This window comes from Peromyscus maniculatus, chromosome 23 (genome assembly GCF_049852395.1).
Source record: "Peromyscus maniculatus bairdii isolate BWxNUB_F1_BW_parent chromosome 23, HU_Pman_BW_mat_3.1, whole genome shotgun sequence".
Lineage (NCBI taxonomy): Eukaryota > Metazoa > Chordata > Mammalia > Rodentia > Cricetidae > Peromyscus > Peromyscus maniculatus.
Window position 1 is genome coordinate 44391488 of NC_134874.1, and position 9718 is coordinate 44401205.

Below are 9718 nucleotides of genomic sequence, written 5' to 3' on the forward strand. Positions count from 1 at the left end.
CATTGTGTCTATGTCCATGGTGAGGCAGAACATCATGGCTGGGAACATGAGCTGTTCACCTCGAGAAGAATAGGGAGTTCAGGTGAGAGTTTGTCATCTGCTCAGAACCCCATGGAATCCACCAGGAGCTCAGAGAGATATTTTCTGATGGAGGGTTTAAGTACATGGCACAGGCCTGTGACCTTAGGTATTCAGAAGATTCATAGAGAAGGATTACAAGTTCAAGGCTAGCCTGGGCTACAGAGGGAGTTCAAGTCCAGTTTGGGCAACTTGGTAAGATGCTACCTCAAGATAAACTGTGAAATATGGGTTGGGGTATAGCTCAGCAAAAGAACACTTGCCCAGAGTCTGACTGCAGTGAGGGACTGAGGGTGTGACCCAGCGGTGAAATGTTTGCCTGGCATGTTAGAAACACTGGCTTCCATCTCCAATACTGAAGGTTGACAGACAGAAGGAAAAGAGGAAGGGAGGGGAGAAGAGAGGAAGAAAAGAAGGAAAAAGAAAGGCAGAAAGAGAGGGAGGTAGGGGAGGAGGAAGGGCAGCTGTTATTCTGGCCATGATGTGTAGAAAGCTCCAGAAAGATGAGGGAGGGATCGGGAAGACCAGATGAGGATGTTGGCATCTCAGTTTGACATGATGGGCCTAGACTGAGGCACTTGGCTCCATAGTGGTTAAGGGAGAATTGTATTCCCCCAAATCCACATATTGAAACCTTACCTTCTGCTGCCTCGCCATCTGAAAAGAGGACCTTGAAAGACGTAGTTAGGGTGGAATGAGGTTATTGAGGTAGACCCACATCCAATCTGAATGCATGTCATTTTATAATGATGGTGAAGAAGAGAGAAGACCAGAACACCAGCAGGGAAGAGAGAGGACCATATGTGAGGAGACATCTATCAGCCAAGGGTGAGGCCTCAGGAGCTGCCAACGTGCTGATATTCTAACTTCCAGCTTTCAGCATCTCAAAGTGTGAGAAAATGGGTTTCTAATGTAAATCACCCAGCTGAGGGAATTTTGTTCAGCAGCTGAGCTTACTAGTATACTTTTGTTATAAGAGCTGACCTAATATAGGCCATTTTGTTATAGCTCTCAGCTGATGAATGCACATCTTTTTGTTACTGCAACTAGACTTAGTGTTCATCCCTCCTTTTTTTATAACAGAGTAATAACACACACTCTCTTGTTACAGCAGCTAAGCTAGCTAATACATGCCTCTTTATAGTAGCAACTGAGCTAATATGTACCTTTTTGCTACATCAGCTGAATATATATATTTTCATTACAGCAGCTGAGTGGACAAATACATGTTGTTGGTTGTTTTTACTCTTTTAGGGGGCCTGCCACCCAGTTCCCAAATAAATCACACATGGAGGCTTATTCTTAATTATAAATGCCCAGACTTAGCTTGGCTTGTTCCCAGCCAGCTTTCCTTACATTATCCTATCTTTTGCCTCTGGGCTTTTGCCTTTCTCTTACTTCTGTATATCTTACTTTCACTCTTACTCCATGGCTGACTGTGTGGCTGGTGGCTGGGTGACTGGCCCCTAGCATCCTCCTCTCCTTGTTCTCTTGCTCTTTCTTCTTCTCCTCCCAGATTTCTACTTCTATTTATTCTCTCTGCCTGCCAGCCCCCACATCCTTTCTCATGCCTCCCTATTGGCTGTTCAGCTCTTTATTAGACCATCAGGTGTTTTAGACAGGCAAGGTAACCGAGCTTCACAGAGTTAAACAAATGCAACATAAAAGAATGCAACACATCTTTGCATCATTAAACAAGTGTTCCACAGTATAAACAAATGTAACATAACTTAAAATAATATTTTACAACAAATACATACCCTTTTTTTTTTTTGGCAGCAGCTGAGCTGACTTACATACACTGTGCATGTTCAAACTGCCCAGCAGACTGGCCTCTCTCTCTCTGCTCCAAGTCTGTTCTCTGGGATCCTCACTGTCTATGGTTCCATGGGCTACATTTTCCATGGACCACCAGTGGATAAATTTGGTCTTATGGAAGTCCATTGGAATTTTGTCCTTTACTGCTCTACCTCAGGATTCCTTCACAAAGATGCCTAGAGAACTTACTCAAACATTTAAAACTGAGCCTTCACTGCCCCCCACACTTAAAGCAATTCCCAAGCAAATGAAAGTCACTTTTACATTATGGAGTCAGACCAAATTAGCATTTAGCAAAGAAAGAAAGGAGTTTCTTCCTTTTTTTCCCCCTTCAAATCATATAACTCTAAATTACCTTCAATTTCCTAAATGGAATTTGGCTCCTGATTCACTCTGGTATGGAGTAGTCTGTAATGAGATTATATTATGTTTGGGGGAAAACATTCAAATGACCAAGATAATTAATTTTGCATAACAGCCAACATCTATTGAGATCCCGAGTTGTAACTCAAAGCTCCAGACCTCCAAAGCCCTTGGGGGATGGCAATGTTTCTATCAAAATACAGCAACAGTGACAGTTCTGCAGAATCAGGAAAGCAGAAGGGCAAGGCTAGGAATGTTGGGGTATTCTTTGTTCTGACCACATCTTTATGTTTCTTCAGATGCTGCCATTTCTGGTAGGAGCTCTCTTGGACTTGGAACGATGAAACAAAGCTAGGCAGATAGCTCAGTGGGTAAAGCATTTGCTGCATAATTGTGGAGATCTGAGTTCAAATCCCCCAGAAGCCATGTAAAGCCTGGTGGGTAGCATACATCTGTAATACCAGTGTTTCCGTGGTGAGGTGGGAGGCAGAGAAAGGAGGATTCAGAAGCCCCCAGGCTAGCTAGTGTTGCTAGAGGGCTTCTCTCCAGGTTCCACCAAGCTCCACAGTCCCACAATCCACGTATAAAATAATCACTCAGACACTTATATTACTTATAAACTGTATGGCCGTGGCAGGCTTCTTGCTAACTGTTCTTTTATCTTAAATTAACCCATTTCTATAAATCTATACCTTGCCACATGGCTGGTGGCTTACTGGCGTCTTTACATGCTGCTTGTCTTTGTGGTGGCTGCAGTGTCTCTCTCCCCTTTTTCCTGTTTCCCCAATTCTCCTCTCTCCTTGTCCCACCTATACTTCCTGTCTGGTCACTGGCCATCAGTGTTTTATTTATATAGAGTGATATCCACAGCAAGCTAGCCTAGCAGACACAGCAGCAAAGAACAAAAGAAGGTCCTTGTTTCAAACAAGGTGGAAGGCAAGGACTGACACCCACGGTTGTCCTCTGACCTTCACACTCATGCTATGGCATGCATGTGCCTGCAAACACGCACAGAAAACATCAAGTAAACAAAAACAAAAAGCACCATCCTGGGAGGGCTTGGGGGAACCCTTCTTAGTATTGAAAATGATGGTACTGTTTCTGGGCTCAGCAATGATTTTGTGTGTGTGTGTGTGTGTGTGTGTGTGTGTGTGTGTGTGTACACATGCATGCATGTATAAATGACTGTGTGTGCACATAAATGTGTATGTCCTCATGAGTGTGTGTATGTGTGTGTGTAGGCATGAGTGAAAGTGTGTGCACATGAGTGTGTGAGTGTACACACATGTCTGCTTGTGCATGAGTGAGTATATGCATATGAGTATGTATACATGAATTAGTGTGTGTTTGCATGTGTGTGCACATGAATTGTGTGCACGTGAGTTGTGAGTACATGAATGGTTTTTTTTTTTACTCTTTACTCTTTGAGGGGACCACCACCCAGCTCCCAAATAATTACATTGAGACTTATCCTTTCTTACAAATGCCCAGCCTTAGCTTGGCTTGTTTCTAGACAGCTTTTCTTAACTTAAATTATCCCATCTATTTTTTGCCTCTAGGCTTTTACCTTTTTCTATTTTTGTATATTTTCTCTTTCCTTCAAATTCCATGTCTGGTTGTGTGGCTGTATGGCTGGCCCCTGACATCTTCTCTCCTTCTCCTTTTCTTGATCCTCAATCTCCTCTTCCCAGATTTCTCCTCCTATTTATTCTCTCTGTCTGCCAGCCCTGTCTATCCTTTCTCTGCCAGGCTATCAGACGTTTAGCTCTTTATTAGACCAATCAGGTATTTTAGACAGGCAAAGTCATACAGCTTTATAGAGTTAAACAAACGCAATATAAAAGAATGAAACACATCTATGCATCATTAAACAAATGTTCTGCAGCAAAAACAACTGTAACAAATCTTCAACTAATATTCTACAACACATGAGTGTGTATATGCACATGAGTGTGTACAATGAGTATGTATAGACATGAATTAGTGTGTGTACACATAAGTTGTGTGCACATGAGTGTGTATATGCACATGAGTATGTGTGTGCATGAGTATATGTACATGCATTTGCCTTTAAAAGGAAAGAATGAGATAAAACTCATTTCTACTTCTGGAAACCACCCCACCAGGTGGCTTTATTTGTGTTTTCTGAACATCTGGGAAGGATTCAACCAGAGCAATTTTCTGGTTCTGATTCATTGTTAAAATCACCTCAGATGCAGCCAGGACCTGGCAGACTGCCCACCTTCTCACACATCTCTTGGCTCCATCTAGTTCTAACATGATCCAGGAATATGTGTTAGCTTGGGAACCAAAGAAACTACATTTTCATTGAAGATCTGCTTCTGAGAGCAAGGCTTAAAAAAAGAATCTCTGTATTTGCACCAATGGTACCTGAATATCCATATCAGTCTATTCACAATGTTCAAAACAACCAGCATGTCCACCAAATGGAAGTGTGGATGGGTATATTCTAGAATAGCCAAACAATGGAAATATTACTAAGCCATGAAAAAGAAAGAGCACCGAGATATACTTCAGGGTGGATTGGCTAGCTTTGAAATCAGGAGAGTCAGTAAGAGAACCCTAAGGACACAGGAGGCTTCACATAGACAGTTCTACTCCAGATTTCTGGTTTGTAAACCAAATTCACCAGGGGTGTTTAATTGTGTATTAACAGTGTCTTTAAAGTGGAACTTTCTTTTGTCATGGACAGATTTAACAGAGCGCCACTCACCCTGTGAGCCATGCCACCTGGTATTTCTGCTTTTGGTTACTCTTCCTTCCTGAATCCTGATGCACCTGAGGTTGGCTTTGACCAGCAAAGGTAACTTTGTGTAACTCCCAAAGGCGGACCCTGGCATCATAGAGGAGCCTTCTTCAGGCCCCAGATGCCATATGGTGACCAAGCCCCAGGATGTTTGAGGGATCGTGTGGATAAGACCCAACCCACATGATGACCAGCCTGGGACATGCCAATCCAGTGGAACTCCCAAATATTGTCTTCACTGATACATGTGTTGTAGACACCCACCTGGCAACTCCCAGACCCCTGAACTAGCTATGAGGAGGAGTTGGCTGCTGTTCCTGGGGGTGCCTTATATAGCTGTGGCTTCTGAAGACAGCTCTGACTGCACCCTTGGCTTGCAGCCATCCTTACCCATTCCTCATACTGGGCCCACCACATATGGCTGTGTTGCATGCCTTGCCCCAGTCTGCATCTGGATCTGCAGCCTGGTACATGGGGAGGATCTCTGTAACGGTTTGCATTGACTGTCAACTTGACAGGATCTAGAATCACCTAGGGGACACACCTCTGGGCATGTCTGTGAGGGAGCTTTTAGACTGACTTCACTGAGGACCCACCCAGAATATGGGCAGTACCATTCTGTGGGCTGAGGTCTTGAACTAAAGACAAAGGAGAAAAACTAAGCTGAGGGCCAGCATCCAGCTCTCTGCTTCCTGAGAACAGATGTAGTGTGAGTAGCTGTCTAAGCTCCTGCTGCCATGCCTACTCCCCTGCCATGATGGGCTGTACCCTCAAATCACGAGTTAAAGTGAGCCTGTCCTTCACTAAGTTGCTTTTGTTGGGTATTTTGTCGCAGCAGTAAAAACTAACTGATACAGTCTCTAAATTCTCATCCATGTATGGTATGTTTGGAATCTCCATGGCTCAATGAGTCTATTGGGAGTTTATGGCCAGGAACTTGAGATGTCTGTCTGTGTTCTCCACAGACACAGAATCAACAAGATGAGTGTATGTTTGGTCACGCACACATATGTGTGTAGATGCATATGCATGTTGCATATAGATATGTGTGCTTGTGACACACACATACACATAGGTGTATTTTAAGAAATTGGTCATGCACTAGAGTACATGTCAATACCTCCCATATGCAGGTCTGATGGGTGGGCTGGAAGTGCTAGGAAGATCTAATGTTATGTCCAGAGTTCTGACAGCTAAGAGCATCTGTAGCAGGGCTCTCTCTGCTTTAGCGAAGTCAGTGGTTTTGTTCTGTAAGACGTAAAGCACAGTGTTTGGGGCATGGAGCACACTACAGTTTGGGAGGAAGGTATACTTCCCATAAAGTCTGTTGATTTATGGAGCCTGGGAGATGGCTCATCAAGTAAAGTGCTGGCTGCACAAGTATGAGAACCCAAGTTCAATTCCCAAAAACCCACATAAAAAGCCACACAGAGAAGCATGCACTTGGAAACCCAGTGCTGGAGAGGCAAAGTCAGGAGGATCCCCGGCTAGTCACTCGAGTCAAATTGGCAAGACCCAGGTTGTGAGAGACCCTTCACCAAAATAGAAGGTGTAGAACCTGAGAGATGACTCAGTGAGTGAAAGTACCTCTCAGGCCTGGTTAGAATCCCCAGTGAGAGGGGCTAGAGGCACGGTTCATCAGCAAAGCACCTGCCTAGAATCCCCCAGTGAGAGGCTGGGGTGTGGCTCAGTGGTAGAGCACCTGCCTAGAATCCCCCAGTGAGGGGCTGGGGTGTGGCTCAGTGGTAGAGCACCTGCCTAGAATCCCCCAGTGAGGGGATAGAGGCGTGGCTCGGTGTGCACTTCAGCATGCACAAGACCCTTGGTTTAATGCTCAACCCTAGAAATCAGAAATAAACACATATTAATTCTCCACTGAGACAATCTGAGCCTCCCCACAATGAAAGGACATGCACAGCAGGGAACATCATCGGTGGTCTCGAGTACTAGGTATGGCCCAGAACACCATGCTGGCTAAGTGCTGACTTCATAGACACACATGAAGGTGTGTTGGTGTTTGGTGATGAATGTAGAAAATCAATAAAGGCAAGTTAATTAAAAAGGAACAAGCTGTTGCCTAGGGCAGCAAAACTCAAATGTTTATGTGACTGAGAGTTAAGGTGCAAAGAGAATGCTATGTTGTTCTCTGTGCTTCTTCTGGGCCTGTTGAATCAAGGCAGATGATGAACATGGGGGCCAAAGAGTGTGTGGTTGTAAACCGATGGTTCTCAACCTGTGGGTTGTGACCCCCATATCAGATATTTACATTATGATTCATAACAGTAGCAAAATCACAGTTGTGAAGCTGCAACAAAATAATTCTATGGTTGGGGTCACCACAACATGAAGAACTGTATTAAAGGGTCGCAGCATCAGGAAAGTTGAGAACCACTGCTGTAGACAGTGATATGTATGTGTCTTATGACACATGGGTAACTGGCCCTGAATTTGGGGCTGGTTACAGTTTAAATGTGAAATGTCTCTATATTAGATGCTGTTCTTGCTGTTGTGACAAGAGAGAGACCTGACAGAAGCAATTTAAGGAAGAAAGGAGCGATTTACTTTAGCTCACTGTTCAAGGGTACAGTCTGTCCTGGTGGTGAGCCCATAGAAGCAGGAATGTGAGGCAGCTGGTCACATGGCATCCTCAGACAGGAAGCAGTTAGAGACAGATGCTGGTGCTCAGCTCACTTTCTCCTTTTTATGCAGTCTAGGACCCCAGACCACAGAATGATGCTATCCACATGCAGGATGGGTCTTTTACCTCAGTCTACCTAATCTAGAAACTCCCTCACACATGTCTCAGAGGTTCATCTCTATGGTGATTCTAAGTCTCATCAAGTTGACACGATTACCCAGCATAGTCCTTGACAAGCTCATGTGTTTGAACACTGGGTCCCCCACAGGTGGCTGTTTGGGGAGATTGTTGAACCTTGTGGACATAAGTCCTGGTTGGTAGGACACTAGGGGCGGGCCTTTGTAGCTGTGATGGCTCATCTTATGTCAATTTGATACAAGCTAGAGTCATCTGAAAGGAGGGAACTTCAACTGGGAAAATTCCTCCATTAGATCAAGCTGTAAGGCATTTTATTATCAGTGACCAATGGGAGAGGCCCAGCCCATGGTGGGCAGTGCCATCCTGGGCTGCTGGTCCTGGATTCTATAAGAAAGCAGGTGAGCAAGCCATGAGGAGCAAGCCAGTAAGCAGCACCCTTCCATGGCCTCTACATCAGCTCCTGCCTCCAGGTTCCTGCCCTGTTTGAGTTCCTAACCTGACTTCCTTTGATAATGAACAGCAATATGGAAATGTAAGCCAAAAACCCTTTCCTCCCCAAATTGCTTTTTTGGTCATGGTGTTTCATCACAACAACAGAAACCCTGACTTAGACAGTAGCTTATGCCGACCTCTGGTTTCAGCCTTGCCTCTTGTCTTACAAGATGTGAGGAGCCCCAGACCCCCATTCCCACTGCCTTTCCTGCAACAACAGACCCAGACTCCTCTGAAACCATGAGCCTAGACAAACCTCTTTTTTCTTTATCTGTTTTCATCAGTTATTTGGCCACAGCAGCACAAAAGTAATGAAGCCAGAATCGCTGGTTTGGAAAATTCCACAGACAGACTCTAAGCCCCTGGGAAAGCTAGGGATCATGGTTAGATCTTGCTCACACCAGAGCAAGCACAGCCCCTGGAACTTACCAGAAGTGTCCGTTAATATATATAATGCCAGGAAACAAGATACTGTGTGGATTGAAAGATGCCCCCCATTTATGAGTTTGGGCACCCCCAGACCTCAGAACCTCAACATCTTAGTTGAGTTCACCTCTCTTGTGGGTGAGCTGCTGGTGGCTGCAGTCCCAGGGTGTTATATGCTCCAGCCAGAGCTGGGCTTGTTGCTATGGAGACAGCAGCATTCCAAGACAGACAGCACCTGTGCACACTCATAAAGTCTAGCCTTCTGACTGGCTGGCTTGCATTCCTGCTGCACTCTATTGGCCATTGTGAGTCACGTGGCTAGACTGGAGTCAGTCAAACTGGTGGCACCTGCTGGTGGAATGCTACAGGGTCACAAGGCAAAGGACACGGATTCAAGGAGGGTTGAAGAAATGGGAGCATTTTGCTCTTCATCCAGAGGATCACTAGACTTTTCATTTTGAACATAAAGTTTGACCTTAAAAAATATTAAATCATTTGGAATCCAATTATCCACTAATGGCGTTTGGGGGTTGGGGGTTGGTTCAGTGGGTAAAGTGCTTGCTGCACAAGCGTGAGGACCTGAGTTTGAGCCCCAGAATCCACGTAAAAAGCCAGACATGTGGTATATGCTGATATCTCAGCACTGGAAAGAAGGGAACAGGAGGACACGGCTTCTCCAGCCACCTCGCCAATGGCAAATTCCAGGCCAGTGAGAGACCCCACCTCAAAAGAAAAAGACTGATGGTGCCTGAGGAATGGCACCCAAGATTATCCTCTAGCCTCCACATGCACCCCCGTGAGCCAGCTCGAGAGCGTGTGTGCGTGCGTGCACGCATGCGCATGTGCCCACCACACACACACACACACACACACACACACACACACACACACACACACACACAGAAGCTTAGACACACATGTGCATGCGTGCACACACAAAGCAACAATAACAAAATGATCCCTTGCTATACATGGAAATTCATCCCAGGATCTCCCTA

General features: G+C 45.1%; 1 long non-coding RNA gene across 1 annotated transcript; it reads right to left on the reverse strand.

Moving 5' to 3' along the window:
* Positions 1-340: 340 nt before the first annotated feature.
* LOC121825362 (uncharacterized) lies at positions 341-8903 on the reverse strand. The gene is made up of 3 exons (XR_013047777.1): positions 8724-8903; positions 2252-2304; positions 341-433 (listed from the first exon to the last, which is right to left on the reverse strand). It is a non-coding gene; the product is annotated as an uncharacterized LOC121825362 (long non-coding RNA).
* Between the last annotated feature and the right edge of the window lie 815 nt (positions 8904-9718).